General features: G+C 57.9%; 6 non-coding genes across 6 annotated transcripts; all 6 read right to left on the bottom strand.

Moving 5' to 3' along the window:
* Positions 1-2264: 2264 nt before the first annotated feature.
* Positions 2265-2357, bottom strand: LOC131754071 (small nucleolar RNA SNORD116). The gene has a single exon (XR_009335120.1). It is a non-coding gene; the product is annotated as a small nucleolar RNA SNORD116 (small nucleolar RNA).
* Positions 2358-5041: 2684 nt separating this feature from the next.
* Positions 5042-5134, bottom strand: LOC131753978 (small nucleolar RNA SNORD116). Its single transcript, XR_009335030.1, has one exon. It is a non-coding gene; the product is annotated as a small nucleolar RNA SNORD116 (small nucleolar RNA).
* A 2584-nt stretch (positions 5135-7718) lies between these two features.
* Positions 7719-7811, bottom strand: LOC131754020 (small nucleolar RNA SNORD116). Its single transcript, XR_009335071.1, has one exon. It is a non-coding gene; the product is annotated as a small nucleolar RNA SNORD116 (small nucleolar RNA).
* A 2683-nt stretch (positions 7812-10494) lies between these two features.
* On the bottom strand, positions 10495-10587 carry LOC131753977 (small nucleolar RNA SNORD116). The gene has a single exon (XR_009335029.1). It is a non-coding gene; the product is annotated as a small nucleolar RNA SNORD116 (small nucleolar RNA).
* Positions 10588-13170: 2583 nt separating this feature from the next.
* Positions 13171-13263, bottom strand: LOC131754017 (small nucleolar RNA SNORD116). Its single transcript, XR_009335069.1, has one exon. It is a non-coding gene; the product is annotated as a small nucleolar RNA SNORD116 (small nucleolar RNA).
* A 2683-nt stretch (positions 13264-15946) lies between these two features.
* On the bottom strand, positions 15947-16039 carry LOC131753976 (small nucleolar RNA SNORD116). Its single transcript, XR_009335028.1, has one exon. It is a non-coding gene; the product is annotated as a small nucleolar RNA SNORD116 (small nucleolar RNA).
* Positions 16040-16440: the final 401 nt, after the last annotated feature.

Raw genomic sequence — 16440 nt, 5'->3', positions numbered from 1 at the left:
GACGGCCAGCCTTGCCCAGCAGCTGCGCCTGAGCAGTGCCCATAAATCACACAGGCTTCAGAATTGGACCGCGTTCCTAAGAGAACATGATTCACACGCCCTTTTACCTGGGCTTGAGCCCAGACCCTGCTTCCCAAGGACCTCTACCCTTACCGAGAACTCAATGTTTGTCTAACTGCACAACTGCAGGAAGTTTGGCACGTACGTTGGCCGGTGTCAGAGAGGGAGTATGCGTGTGTTCACGCGCGTGAGCGTGTGTCACTGTGACTGCGCACGAGGACGCGCGCTTCTGGGCTTCTTTGTGTGCCTCTGAATCCACATCCTGGTCTCTGTGTGTCGCTGTGGCCCTCTGCTGAGACCTCGAACAATGAAACCCACAGTTGATACACAGCGCCGTGGCTTTGGACCCCCCCAATTGAATGGAGAAAGACCCCTGCAAGTTTCAAGAGGCTGAAGGTGAACTTTGACCCCCAGGGGCTGTTGACATAGGCCACAGGAGATCCTGCCAGCTTGTAGCACATCTGATGTGCACTTGGGGCCACCCCCAGCGCCTCTGGAAGCAAGGAAACACCCTGTGGGCGGGCCAATACTTTTGTGCAGCTGCCTACAGACAAGATGCGGCCCGGCACCTCTCAGGGGCTAACCAAATTCAGCCCAAGTGACAATTCTCGCCAAATAGGCCAAATCACTTTCCGAGGACCCATGGGAGTGTCCACCACAGGAAGCGGGCGGCTTCAGCAACCATGACCCAGGTCCCAGCCCCACGGCGGAAACTAGGCCACCTTCCCGGCCAAGTGTCGCCAGCGCCCGGCCGGAAGGGTTCGCGGCCCTGAATCCGGAGTAAGCGCTCAAATGCTGGACAGCTTCGTCCTATGTGCCCTCCTCCTGCTCACAGGGCAACTTGACCCTACCGGAAGCACACACGGGGACACTGTACACCAGGGAAGACAGACCGCAAGCATGTCTGCTTTCATGACACCGACCTTACCCCGTGCATCCTGGCACTTCTGCCCTGCCACAGCGACACTACTAAGAACCTAACAGAGGTCAAAGGCACTGTCCCCGAGGACCACAGACAGATTTCAAACGGAAGACCTGTGCCACGCGAGGGGACCTGGAAGCTTCAAAGGGAACAGTGGCTGTCCACGGCAGCGCACCTGGCATCGCAACAGTGACACCCACCTCTGCCCCGCCAACGGACTGCTCCAGATAAACCTCTGGCTGTTCGAAAAGCCTGCCTGCCACACGGGCCGGCCGCGTCATGCCCGCCTGGAGAAACACCTTCGCTTTGCACATTCCCAAATCAGGGAACAGAGTGGCCAAAGGGCACGTTCGCATAACTCACCTACCCGCAAGGAGACCGGCACAGACGCCTCAGCATGTCTATCTTCTCTACGTCCCGCAAGACACCCTTGGGGCGTCATTCCTCCCGCAATGGAATCACAAGTCTAGGCAGGTTACCTACCTCACCGCATCCACATGAACTGCCAAAGCCATCCCCTCCATAGGCAGCTGATGCCAGCCCAGCATGAACATGACACATCCTTGGGAAGACGAGGCCAGTGCCTGCAACCCAATGATGCCAGCCCATGCCACAACATCACGCAGGACCTGTCCTCATCACGGCTTACCTTTCTGTCCAGTCCGTCAGCCGCCACGCAGGCCTAAATACAGCACTCCAGCCTCACCCCACTCCACCGTGACCCACTGGCAGCCAACGCAGTGCCGGGAGTTGCAGTACAGGAGCTCACAAGGGCAACGGCAAAGCCTACTCCCTCAGCACCCTTCTGCAGATGCTCAACCCGAGCCCACCGCCACGCACTGCTCGAGACCCACTGGGCACTCGAGAACCTCACCGCGCCACACGCAAAATCGGGGAAGGCCACAGGCCTGGCGTGAGGCTCCAGGCTGCAACAAAGGAAGCTTGCTCATTTTGGCTTCCGGACTCAAACCCAGAAGCGGCATGAATAAAGTGTGATCCTGGCCAAAACACACCTATCCAAGCTGCAAGCTCACTGGGCCTAAAAGAGCACACACTCCGACTCTGAAGACCAGAAGGGGAGCTAGGTGCCTCGCAAGCCCTCACCGGCCTCTCAGCAGGGACCTGGGATTCATGGACGACCCAGCTCTCGTACAGACATGGTTGAACCTTAGACAGGAGCCCCTCCAATGCTGGAGCCCTGGGTGGTGTTTGCATGCATGTCGGCAGGGGACGCTGGCCCTCACTCCTCACAGTCCCCTATCCCCGAGAGAGGAAACGTCCTGGACCTCAGTTTCGAGGAGGAGACGGTACAGCATTCTCACTCATTTTGTTCAGATTTTCCAAGGAATGCATACAAGGGTGTCATCGTCGATCGAAGCACATGCTGGGACGCTGTAGCACACAGCCGGGCAGGCCGTGGGGCTGTTCAGAGGAGCCTAGACCTCAGAGTACGCCAAAAGAGTGGGAAATACACAGCCCTCAGGCCTCTCAGCAAGAGCGACAGTCAATCCACTCTTGCAGCCACTGGGCCCGTCAGAGGGAAACCTAATACCCAATGGCACGTCTCGGGGTGGTTGAATGCCTACCGACCTGTGTTATCCACGTCCACGCTCGGCAACGTGGCCCACCTCACTCGTTCCAGTTCTCCTCTTCACCTCCAGTCGTCGGACCACGCAAACGTCCTCTTCCCTTTGCCATCGGCCAGCCTTGCCAATCAACCGCACCTGAGAAGTGGACAGAAATCACTCAGGATTCAGAATTGGACCGGCGTCCTTAGAACATGATTCCTGAGAACATTTACCTGGGCCAGAGCTCCGAACCTGCTTCACAAGGACCTCTAGCCCTTACGAAGAACTGAATGTTTGTCTGACAGCACGACTGCAGTAAGTTAGGCACGTACGTCGGCCGTTGTGTGTGAGGGTGTGTGTGTGTGTGTGTTCCTGCGTGCGCGAGGGCGTGACAATCACTGCGCAGGGTGACGCACTCGTGGGTTTCTCTGTGGGCCTCTGAATCCGCGTCTTGGTCTTTGGGTATGCTTGAGGCCCTCGGCAGTGACCTTGAACAGTAAAAGCCACAGTTTATACACAGCACCGAGGCTTTGGACCACCCCACCGAATGCAGAAAGACGCCTGTCAGCTTCAAGAGGCCACGTGTGAACGTGGACCCCCAGACGCTGTTGAAATAGGCAACGGTCTCCCGCTCTCCCACAGCCATGCCTTCTGACCAAAGCACAGAGATTGGTCCAGACATGAGTCCCGGCCGTGGGTGTCGCACGTACGTGGACCTGGAGACCCTGCCACCTAGTAGCACATCTGATGTCCACCTGGGGCCACTCCGAAGCACTTTTGGAAGCAAGGAAACCTCCCATGGTTGGCGTTGACACTGACCTTCAGCTGGCTACAGGCAAGACGCAACCCCGCACCTCTCAAGGGGCTAGCGGACTTCAGCCCAAGTGCCAAGTGCCACTTCTCGCCAACTAGGACAAATCACGTTCTGTGGACCCTTGGGAATGCCCACCACGGGAAGTGGTGGGCTTTAGCAACCATGACCCAGGTGGGAACCCCACGACGGAAACTAGGCCATTTTCCCGGCCACGTCTCGCCAGCTCCCAGCCGGCAGGTTTTGCAGCCCTCAACCCGGAGGAGACGCTCAAATGCTTGACAGCCTCGTCCTACGTGCCCACCTCCTGCCCGCACGGCGACTCGACCTTGCTCAAAGCCACAGGCATCGTGCGGACATGGCGACACTGTACACCAAGGAAGACAGACCGCATACATGTCTGCTTTGAGGACGCTGACCACACCCCATGCATTCTGGCACTTCTTCACTGCCACAGCGACACTCCCGAGGACCTCACAGACTTCAAGGCCACCGTCCCCGAGGATCACACACAGACATTCAATGGAAGACCTCTGTCACGCGAGGGGACTTGCAAGTCTGAAAGGGCACAGTGGCTGTCCGCGGCAGTGCACCGGCCATCGCAACGGTGCCCCCATCTCCGGCCCGCATAAACCTCTGCCTGCTTGAAAGGCCCACGTGCCACACGGGCCGGCCACGTCATGCCCTCTGGGAGAAACACTTTCGCGCTGCACATTCCCAAACGGGGGAACAAAGCGGCCAAAGCGCATGTTCGCATAACTCACCTTCCTCCTCGGAGGCCGGCACAAATACCTCAGCATGTCCATCTACTCTAGGTCCCGCAAGACACCCTTTGGGAGTCATTCCTCCGGCAAAGGGATCGCAACTGAACACAAGTTACCTACCTCACCGCATCCTCATGAACTGTCAAAGCCTCCCCTTCTTAGGCAGCTGATGCCAGCCCATCACAAACAGGACACATCCTTGGGAAGCCGAGGCCAGCACCTGCCACCCAATGATGACAGCCCATTTCATGACATCACAGAGGACCTGTCCTCATCCTCCCGTACATTCCTGTCCCGGCCATCAGCCACCACGCAGGCTTAAGTGCAGCGCGGTCCTCACCCCACTCCACGATGACCCACTTGTCCCCAGCACTGTGCCGGCAGTTAAAGTAGGGGAGCAGACAAGGGCAACACCCAGGCCTGATCCATCAGCCGCATTAGGCCGACGCCCAACCCGAGCCACACCCGTCCACAGCTCCAGCCTCACTTGGCACTCAAGAAACTCACCGTGCCAAACGCAAGAACACGGAGGGCCACAGGCCTGGCCTCAGCCTCCGGGTTCCAACCAGAGAAGCTTGCTCATTTTGGCCTCCAGAATTAAACCCCGAAGCGGCATGCACCAAGCGTGATCCTGGCCAAAACACACTTTGCCAAGCTGCAAGCTCACTTGGCCTACACCAGCACACACCCCGACTCTCAAGAGCAGCAGGAGAGCATGCCCCCTCGCATGGCATCAACGGCCTTGCAGCAGACACCTGATATTCATAGGCGACCCAGCTTATGGGTAGACACAGTCGACCCTCAGACAGGGGCCCCTCCAATATTAGGAGCCCTGGGTGGTGTTTGCATGCATGTCAGCAGGGGACGCTGGACCGCCCTCCTCACGGTCCCCTACCCCCGAGAGAGGAAACGTGCTGGACCTCAGTTTCGATGAGGAGACGGTAGAGGGTTCTCACTCATTTTGTTCAGATTTTCCAAGGAATGCATACAAGGGTGTCATCATCGATCCAAGCACGTGCTGGGAGGCGGCAGCACACAAGCGGGCATGCCATGGGGGTCTGCAGAGGGTCCATGACCCCCTGGTACTCCAAAACCCTGGGGAATCCACAGTCCTCAGGCCAGAGGACTCAAGAGCAACACTCAATCCACTCTGGCAGCCACTGGGCCCGTCTGAGGAAAACCTAATATCCAATGGCACATCTTAGGCTGGGTGAATGCCTACCTTCCAGAGTTAGCCATGGCCACACTTAGCAACATGCGCCCGCCCCGTTCTTCCAATTCTCCTTAGCACGTCCAGTCATCAGACAACGCGGTCTTCTGGTCTTTGCCGACGGCCAGCCTTGCCCAGCAGCTGCGCCTGAGCAGTGCCCATAAATCACACAGGCTTCAGAATTGGACCGCGTTCCTAAGAGAACATGATTCACACGCCCTTTTACCTGGGCTTGAGCCCAGACCCTGCTTCCCAAGGACCTCTACCCTTACCGAGAACTCAATGTTTGTCTAACTGCACAACTGCAGGAAGTTTGGCACGTACGTTGGCCGGTGTCAGAGAGGGAGTATGCGTGTGTTCACGCGCGTGAGCGTGTGTCACTGTGACTGCGCACGAGGACGCGCGCTTCTGGGCTTCTTTGTGTGCCTCTGAATCCACATCCTGGTCTCTGTGTGTCGCTGTGGCCCTCTGCTGAGACCTCGAACAATGAAACCCACAGTTGATACACAGCGCCGTGGCTTTGGACCCCCCCAATTGAATGGAGAAAGACCCCTGCAAGTTTCAAGAGGCTGAAGGTGAACTTTGACCCCCAGGGGCTGTTGACATAGGCCACAGGAGATCCTGCCAGCTTGTAGCACATCTGATGTGCACTTGGGGCCACCCCCAGCGCCTCTGGAAGCAAGGAAACACCCTGTGGGCGGGCCAATACTTTTGTGCAGCTGCCTACAGACAAGATGCGGCCCGGCACCTCTCAGGGGCTAACCAAATTCAGCCCAAGTGACAATTCTCGCCAAATAGGCCAAATCACTTTCCGAGGACCCATGGGAGTGTCCACCACAGGAAGCGGGCGGCTTCAGCAACCATGACCCAGGTCCCAGCCCCACGGCGGAAACTAGGCCACCTTCCCGGCCAAGTGTCGCCAGCGCCCGGCCGGAAGGGTTCGCGGCCCTGAATCCGGAGTAAGCGCTCAAATGCTGGACAGCTTCGTCCTATGTGCCCTCCTCCTGCTCACAGGGCAACTTGACCCTACCGGAAGCACACACGGGGACACTGTACACCAGGGAAGACAGACCGCAAGCATGTCTGCTTTCATGACACCGACCTTACCCCGTGCATCCTGGCACTTCTGCCCTGCCACAGCGACACTACTAAGAACCTAACAGAGGTCAAAGGCACTGTCCCCGAGGACCACAGACAGATTTCAAACGGAAGACCTGTGCCACGCGAGGGGACCTGGAAGCTTCAAAGGGAACAGTGGCTGTCCACGGCAGCGCACCTGGCATCGCAACAGTGACACCCACCTCTGCCCCGCCAACGGACTGCTCCAGATAAACCTCTGGCTGTTCGAAAAGCCTGCCTGCCACACGGGCCGGCCGCGTCATGCCCGCCTGGAGAAACACCTTCGCTTTGCACATTCCCAAATCAGGGAACAGAGTGGCCAAAGGGCACGTTCGCATAACTCACCTACCCGCAAGGAGACCGGCACAGACGCCTCAGCATGTCTATCTTCTCTACGTCCCGCAAGACACCCTTGGGGCGTCATTCCTCCCGCAATGGAATCACAAGTCTAGGCAGGTTACCTACCTCACCGCATCCACATGAACTGCCAAAGCCATCCCCTCCATAGGCAGCTGATGCCAGCCCAGCATGAACATGACACATCCTTGGGAAGACGAGGCCAGTGCCTGCAACCCAATGATGCCAGCCCATGCCACAACATCACGCAGGACCTGTCCTCATCACGGCTTACCTTTCTGTCCAGTCCGTCAGCCGCCACGCAGGCCTAAATACAGCACTCCAGCCTCACCCCACTCCACCGTGACCCACTGGCAGCCAACGCAGTGCCGGGAGTTGCAGTACAGGAGCTCACAAGGGCAACGGCAAAGCCTACTCCCTCAGCACCCTTCTGCAGATGCTCAACCCGAGCCCACCGCCACGCACTGCTCGAGACCCACTGGGCACTCGAGAACCTCACCGCGCCACACGCAAAATCGGGGAAGGCCACAGGCCTGGCGTGAGGCTCCAGGCTGCAACAAAGGAAGCTTGCTCATTTTGGCTTCCGGACTCAAACCCAGAAGCGGCATGAATAAAGTGTGATCCTGGCCAAAACACACCTATCCAAGCTGCAAGCTCACTGGGCCTAAAAGAGCACACACTCCGACTCTGAAGACCAGAAGGGGAGCTAGGTGCCTCGCAAGCCCTCACCGGCCTCTCAGCAGGGACCTGGGATTCATGGACGACCCAGCTCTCGTACAGACATGGTTGAACCTTAGACAGGAGCCCCTCCAATGCTGGAGCCCTGGGTGGTGTTTGCATGCATGTCGGCAGGGGACGCTGGCCCTCACTCCTCACAGTCCCCTATCCCCGAGAGAGGAAACGTCCTGGACCTCAGTTTCGAGGAGGAGACGGTACAGCATTCTCACTCATTTTGTTCAGATTTTCCAAGGAATGCATACAAGGGTGTCATCATCGATCGAAGCACATGCTGGGACGCTGTAGCACACAGCCGGGCAGGCCGTGGGGCTGTTCAGAGGAGCCTAGACCTCAGAGTACGCCAAAAGAGTGGGAAATACACAGCCCTCAGGCCTCTCAGCAAGAGCGACAGTCAATCCACTCTTGCAGCCACTGGGCCCGTCAGAGGGAAACCTAATACCCAATGGCACGTCTCGGGGTGGTTGAATGCCTACCGACCTGTGTTATCCACGTCCACGCTCGGCAACGTGGCCCACCTCACTCGTTCCAGTTCTCCTCTTCACCTCCAGTCGTCGGACCACGCAAACGTCCTCTTCCCTTTGCCATCGGCCAGCCTTGCCAATCAACCGCACCTGAGAAGTGGACAGAAATCACTCAGGATTCAGAATTGGACCGGCGTCCTTAGAACATGATTCCTGAGAACATTTACCTGGGCCAGAGCTCCGAACCTGCTTCACAAGGACCTCTAGCCCTTACGAAGAACTGAATGTTTGTCTGACAGCACGACTGCAGTAAGTTAGGCACGTACGTCGGCCGTTGTGTGTGAGGGTGTGTGTGTGTGTGTGTTCCTGCGTGCGCGAGGGCGTGACAATCACTGCGCAGGGTGACGCACTCGTGGGTTTCTCTGTGGGCCTCTGAATCCGCGTCTTGGTCTTTGGGTATGCTTGAGGCCCTCGGCAGTGACCTTGAACAGTAAAAGCCACAGTTTATACACAGCACCGAGGCTTTGGACCACCCCACCGAATGCAGAAAGACGCCTGTCAGCTTCAAGAGGCCACGTGTGAACGTGGACCCCCAGACGCTGTTGAAATAGGCAACGGTCTCCCGCTCTCCCACAGCCATGCCTTCTGACCAAAGCACAGAGATTGGTCCAGACATGAGTCCCGGCCGTGGGTGTCGCACGTACGTGGACCTGGAGACCCTGCCACCTAGTAGCACATCTGATGTCCACCTGGGGCCACTCCCAGCACTTTTGGAAGCAAGGAAACCTCCCATGGTTGGCGTTGACACTGACCTTCAGCTGGCTACAGGCAAGACGCAACCCCGCACCTCTCAAGGGGCTAGCGGACTTCAGCCCAAGTGCCAAGTGCCACTTCTCGCCAACTAGGACAAATCACGTTCTGTGGACCCTTGGGAATGCCCACCACGGGAAGTGGTGGGCTTTAGCAACCATGACCCAGGTGGGAACCCCACGACGGAAACTAGGCCATTTTCCCGGCCACGTCTCGCCAGCTCCCAGCCGGCAGGTTTTGCAGCCCTCAACCCGGAGGAGACGCTCAAATGCTTGACAGCCTCATCCTACGTGCCCACCTCCTGCCCGCACGGCGACTCGACCTTGCTCAAAGCCACAGGCATCGTGCGGACATGGCGACACTGTACACCAAGGAAGACAGACCGCATACATGTCTGCTTTGAGGACGCTGACCACACCCCATGCATTCTGGCACTTCTTCACTGCCACAGCGACACTCCCGAGGACCTCACAGACTTCAAGGCCACTGTCCCCGAGGATCACACACAGACATTCAATGGAAGACCTCTGTCACGCGAGGGGACTTGCAAGTCTGAAAGGGCACAGTGGCTGTCCGCGGCAGTGCACCGGCCATCGCAACGGTGCCCCCATCTCCGGCCCGCATAAACCTCTGCCTGCTTGAAAGGCCCACGTGCCACACGGGCCGGCCACGTCATGCCCTCTGGGAGAAACACTTTCGCGCTGCACATTCCCAAACGGGGGAACAAAGCGGCCAAAGCGCATGTTCGCATAACTCACCTTCCTCCTCGGAGGCCGGCACAAATACCTCAGCATGTCCATCTACTCTAGGTCCCGCAAGACACCCTTTGGGAGTCATTCCTCCGGCAAAGGGATCGCAACTGAACACAAGTTACCTACCTCACCGCATCCTCATGAACTGTCAAAGCCTCCCCTTCTTAGGCAGCTGATGCCAGCCCATCACAAACAGGACACATCCTTGGGAAGCCGAGGCCAGCACCTGCCACCCAATGATGACAGCCCATTTCATGACATCACAGAGGACCTGTCCTCATCCTCCCGTACATTCCTGTCCCGGCCATCAGCCACCACGCAGGCTTAAGTGCAGCGCGGTCCTCACCCCACTCCACGATGACCCACTTGTCCCCAGCACTGTGCCGGCAGTTAAAGTAGGGGAGCAGACAAGGGCAACACCCAGGCCTGATCCATCAGCCGCATTAGGCCGACGCCCAACCCGAGCCACACCCGTCCACAGCTCCAGCCTCACTTGGCACTCAAGAAACTCACCGTGCCAAACGCAAGAACACGGAGGGCCACAGGCCTGGCCTCAGCCTCCGGGTTCCAACCAGAGAAGCTTGCTCATTTTGGCCTCCAGAATTAAACCCCGAAGCGGCATGCACCAAGCGTGATCCTGGCCAAAACACACTTTGCCAAGCTGCAAGCTCACTTGGCCTACACCAGCACACACCCCGACTCTCAAGAGCAGCAGGAGAGCATGCCCCCTCGCATGGCATCAACGGCCTTGCAGCAGACACCTGATATTCATAGGCGACCCAGCTTATGGGTAGACACAGTCGACCCTCAGACAGGGGCCCCTCCAATATTAGGAGCCCTGGGTGGTGTTTGCATGCATGTCAGCAGGGGACGCTGGACCGCCCTCCTCACGGTCCCCTACCCCCGAGAGAGGAAACGTGCTGGACCTCAGTTTCGATGAGGAGACGGTAGAGGGTTCTCACTCATTTTGTTCAGATTTTCCAAGGAATGCATACAAGGGTGTCATCATCGATCCAAGCACGTGCTGGGAGGCGGCAGCACACAAGCGGGCATGCCATGGGGGTCTGCAGAGGGTCCATGACCCCCTGGTACTCCAAAACCCTGGGGAATCCACAGTCCTCAGGCCAGAGGACTCAAGAGCAACACTCAATCCACTCTGGCAGCCACTGGGCCCGTCTGAGGAAAACCTAATATCCAATGGCACATCTTAGGCTGGGTGAATGCCTACCTTCCAGAGTTAGCCATGGCCACACTTAGCAACATGCGCCCGCCCCGTTCTTCCAATTCTCCTTAGCACGTCCAGTCATCAGACAACGCGGTCTTCTGGTCTTTGCCGACGGCCAGCCTTGCCCAGCAGCTGCGCCTGAGCAGTGCCCATAAATCACACAGGCTTCAGAATTGGACCGCGTTCCTAAGAGAACATGATTCACACGCCCTTTTACCTGGGCTTGAGCCCAGACCCTGCTTCCCAAGGACCTCTACCCTTACCGAGAACTCAATGTTTGTCTAACTGCACAACTGCAGGAAGTTTGGCACGTACGTTGGCCGGTGTCAGAGAGGGAGTATGCGTGTGTTCACGCGCGTGAGCGTGTGTCACTGTGACTGCGCACGAGGACGCGCGCTTCTGGGCTTCTTTGTGTGCCTCTGAATCCACATCCTGGTCTCTGTGTGTCGCTGTGGCCCTCTGCTGAGACCTCGAACAATGAAACCCACAGTTGATACACAGCGCCGTGGCTTTGGACCCCCCCAATTGAATGGAGAAAGACCCCTGCAAGTTTCAAGAGGCTGAAGGTGAACTTTGACCCCCAGGGGCTGTTGACATAGGCCACAGGAGATCCTGCCAGCTTGTAGCACATCTGATGTGCACTTGGGGCCACCCCCAGCGCCTCTGGAAGCAAGGAAACACCCTGTGGGCGGGCCAATACTTTTGTGCAGCTGCCTACAGACAAGATGCGGCCCGGCACCTCTCAGGGGCTAACCAAATTCAGCCCAAGTGACAATTCTCGCCAAATAGGCCAAATCACTTTCCGAGGACCCATGGGAGTGTCCACCACAGGAAGCGGGCGGCTTCAGCAACCATGACCCAGGTCCCAGCCCCACGGCGGAAACTAGGCCACCTTCCCGGCCAAGTGTCGCCAGCGCCCGGCCGGAAGGGTTCGCAGCCCTGAATCCGGAGTAAGCGCTCAAATGCTGGACAGCTTCGTCCTATGTGCCCTCCTCCTGCTCACAGGGCAACTTGACCCTACCGGAAGCACACACGGGGACACTGTACACCAGGGAAGACAGACCGCAAGCATGTCTGCTTTCATGACACCGACCTTACCCCGTGCATCCTGGCACTTCTGCCCTGCCACAGCGACACTACTAAGAACCTAACAGAGGTCAAAGGCACTGTCCCCGAGGACCACAGACAGATTTCAAACGGAAGACCTGTGCCACGCGAGGGGACCTGGAAGCTTCAAAGGGAACAGTGGCTGTCCACGGCAGCGCACCTGGCATCGCAACAGTGACACCCACCTCTGCCCCGCCAACGGACTGCTCCAGATAAACCTCTGGCTGTTCGAAAAGCCTGCCTGCCACACGGGCCGGCCGCGTCATGCCCGCCTGGAGAAACACCTTCGCTTTGCACATTCCCAAATCAGGGAACAGAGTGGCCAAAGGGCACGTTCGCATAACTCACCTACCCGCAAGGAGACCGGCACAGACGCCTCAGCATGTCTATCTTCTCTACGTCCCGCAAGACACCCTTGGGGCGTCATTCCTCCCGCAATGGAATCACAAGTCTAGGCAGGTTACCTACCTCACCGCATCCACATGAACTGCCAAAGCCATCCCCTCCATAGGCAGCTGATGCCAGCCCAGCATGAACATGACACATCCTTGGGAAGACGAGGCCAGTGCCTGCAACCCAATGATGCCAGCCCATGCCACAACATCACGCAGGACCTGTCCTCATCACGGCTTACCTTTCTGTCCAGTCCGTCAGCCGCCACGCAGGCCTAATACAGCACTCCGGCCTCACCCCACTCCACCGTGACCCACTGGCAGCCAACGCAGTGCCGGGAGTTGCAGTACAGGAGCTCACAAGGGCAACGGCAAAGCCTACTCCCTCAGCACCCTTCTGCAGATGCTCAACCCGAGCCCACCGCCACGCACTGCTCGAGACCCACTGGGCACTCGAGAACCTCACCGCGCCACACGCAAAATCGGGGAAGGCCACAGGCCTGGCGTGAGGCTCCAGGCTGCAACAAAGGAAGCTTGCTCATTTTGGCTTCCGGACTCAAACCCAGAAGCGGCATGAATAAAGTGTGATCCTGGCCAAAACACACCTATCCAAGCTGCAAGCTCACTGGGCCTAAAAGAGCACACACTCCGACTCTGAAGACCAGAAGGGGAGCTAGGTGCCTCGCAAGCCCTCACCGGCCTCTCAGCAGGGACCTGGGATTCATGGACGACCCAGCTCTCGTACAGACATGGTTGAACCTTAGACAGGAGCCCCTCCAATGCTGGAGCCCTGGGTGGTGTTTGCATGCATGTCGGCAGGGGACGCTGGCCCTCACTCCTCACAGTCCCCTATCCCCGAGAGAGGAAACGTCCTGGACCTCAGTTTCGAGGAGGAGACGGTACAGCGTTCTCACTCATTTTGTTCAGATTTTCCAAGGAATGCATACAAGGGTGTCATCATCGATCGAAGCACATGCTGGGACGCTGTAGCACACAGCCGGGCAGGCCGTGGGGCTGTTTAGAGGAGCCTAGACCTCAGAGTACGCCAAAAGAGTGGGAAATACACAGCCCTCAGGCCTCTCAGCAAGAGCGACAGTCAATCCACTCTTGCAGCCACTGGGCCCGTCAGAGGGAAACCTAATACCCAATGGCACGTCTCGGGGTGGTTGAATGCCTACCGACCTGTGTTATCCACGTCCACGCTCGGCAACGTGGCCCACCTCACTCGTTCCCGTTCTCCTCTTCACCTCCAGTCGTCGGACCACGCAAACGTCCTCTTCCCTTTGCCATCGGCCAGCCTTGCCAATCAACCGCACCTGAGAAGTGGACAGAAATCACTCAGGATTCAGAATTGGACCGGCGTCCTTAGAACATGATTCCTGAGAACATTTACCTGGGCCAGAGCTCCGAACCTGCTTCACAAGGACCTCTAGCCCTTACGAAGAACTGAATGTTTGTCTGACAGCACGACTGCAGTAAGTTAGGCACGTACGTCGGCCGTTGTGTGTGAGGGTGTGTGTGTGTGTGTGTTCCTGCGTGCGCGAGGGCGTGACAATCACTGCGCAGGGTGACGCACTCGTGGGTTTCTCTGTGGGCCTCTGAATCCGCGTCTTGGTCTTTGGGTATGCTTGAGGCCCTCGGCAGTGACCTTGAACAGTAAAAGCCACAGTTTATACACAGCACCGAGGCTTTGGACCACCCCACCGAATGCAGAAAGACGCCTGTCAGCTTCAAGAGGCCACGTGTGAACGTGGACCCCCAGACGCTGTTGAAATAGGCAACGGTCTCCCGCTCTCCCACAGCCATGCCTTCTGACCAAAGCACAGAGATTGGTCCAGACATGAGTCCCGGCCGTGGGTGTCGCACGTACGTGGACCTGGAGACCCTGCCACCTAGTAGCACATCTGATGTCCACCTGGGGCCACTCCCAGCACTTTTGGAAGCAAGGAAACCTCCCATGGTTGGCGTTGACACTGACCTTCAGCTGGCTACAGGCAAGACGCAGCCCCGCACCTCTCAAGGGGCTAGCGGACTTCAGCCCAAGTGCCAAGTGCCACTTCTCGCCAACTAGCACAAATCACGTTCTGTGGACCCTTGCGAATGCCCACCACGGGAAGTGGTGGGCTTTAGCAACCATGACCCAGGTGGGAACCCCACGACGGAAACTAGGCCATTTTCCCGGCCACGTCTCGCCAGCTCCCAGCCGGCAGGTTTTGCAGCCCTCAACCCGGAGGAGACGCTCAAATGCTTGACAGCCTCGTCCTACGTGCCCACCTCCTGCCCGCACGGCGACTCGACCTTGCTCAAAGCCACAGGCATCGTGCGGACATGGCGACACTGTACACCAAGGAAGACAGACCGCATACATGTCTGCTTTGAGGACGCTGACCACACCCCATGCATTCTGGCACTTCTTCACTGCCACAGCGACACTCGCGAGGACCTCACAGACTTCAAGGCCACCGTCCCCGAGGATCACACACAGACATTCAATGGAAGACCTCTGTCACGCGAGGGGACTTGCAAGTCTGAAAGGGCACAGTGGCTGTCCGCAGCAGTGCACCGGCCATCGCAACGTTGCCCCCATCTCCGGCCCGCATAAACCTCTGCCTGCTTGAAAGGCCCACGTGCCACACGGGCCGGCCACGTCATGCCCTCTGGGAGAAACACTTTCGCGCTGCACATTCCCAAACGGGGGAACAAAGTGGCCAAAGCGCATGTTCGCATAACTCACCTTCCTCCTCGGAGGCCGGCACAAATACCTCAGCATGTCCATCTACTCTAGGTCCCGCAAGACACCCTTTGGGAGTCATTCCTCCGGCAAAGGGATCGCAACTGAACACAAGTTACCTACCTCACCGCATCCTCATGAACTGTCAAAGCCTCCCCTTCTTAGGCAGCTGATGCCAGCCCATCACAAACAGGACACATCCTTGGGAAGCCGAGGCCAGCACCTGCCACCCAATGATGACAGCCCATTTCATGACATCACAGAGGACCTGTCCTCATCCTCCCGTACATTCCTGTCCCGGCCATCAGCCACCACGCAGGCTTAAGTGCAGCGCGGTCCTCACCCCACTCCACGATGACCCACTTGTCCCCAGCACTGTGCCGGCAGTTAAAGTAGGGGAGCAGACAAGGGCAACACCCAGGCCTGATCCATCAGCCGCATTAGGCCGACGCCCAACCCGAGCCACACCCGTCCACAGCTCCAGCCTCACTTGGCACTCAAGAAACTCACCGTGCCAAACGCAAGAACACGGAGGGCCACAGGCCTGGCCTCAGCCTCCGGGTTCCAACCAGAGAAGCTTGCTCATTTTGGCCTCCAGAATTAAACCCCGAAGCGGCATGCACCAAGCGTGATCCTGGCCAAAACACACTTTGCCAAGCTGCAAGCTCACTTGGCCTACACCAGCACACACCCCGACTCTCAAGACCAGCAGGAGACCACACCCCCTCGCATGGCCTCAACGGCCTTGCAGCAGACACCTGATATTCATAGGCGACCCAGCTTATGGGTAGACACAGTCGACCCTCAGACAGGGGCCCCTCCAATATTAGGAGCCCTGGGTGGTGTTTGCATGCATGTCAGCAGGGGACGCTGGCCCGCCCTCCTCACGGTCCCCTACCCCCGAGAGAGGAAACGTGCTGGACCTCAGTTTCGATGAGGAGACGGTAGAGGGTTCTCACTCATTTTGTTCAGATTTTCCAAGGAATGCATACAAGGGTGTCATCATCGATCCAAGCACGTGCTGGGAGGCTGCAGCACACAAGCGGGCATGCCATGGGGGTCTGCAGAGGGTCCATGACCCCCTGGTACTCCAAAACCCTGGGGAATCCACAGTCCTCAGGCCAGAGGACTCAAGAGCAACACTCAATCCACTCTGGCAGCCACTGGGCCCGTCTGAGGAAAACCTAATATCCAATGGCACATCTTAGGCTGGGTGAATGCCTACCTTCCAGAGTTAGCCACGGCCACACTTAGCAACATGCGCCCGCCCCGTTCTTCCAATTCTCCTTAGCACGTCCAGTCATCAGACAACGCGAAGGTCTTCTGGTCTTTGCCGACGGCCAGCCTTGCCCAGCAGCTGCGCCTGAGCAGTGCCCATAAATCACACAGGCTTCACAATTGGACCGCGTTCCT

The sequence above is a fragment of the Kogia breviceps genome, chromosome 3 (assembly GCF_026419965.1).
Source record: "Kogia breviceps isolate mKogBre1 chromosome 3, mKogBre1 haplotype 1, whole genome shotgun sequence".
NCBI lineage: Eukaryota > Metazoa > Chordata > Mammalia > Artiodactyla > Physeteridae > Kogia > Kogia breviceps.
This window is presented reverse-complemented; position numbering and strand designations above follow the sequence as displayed.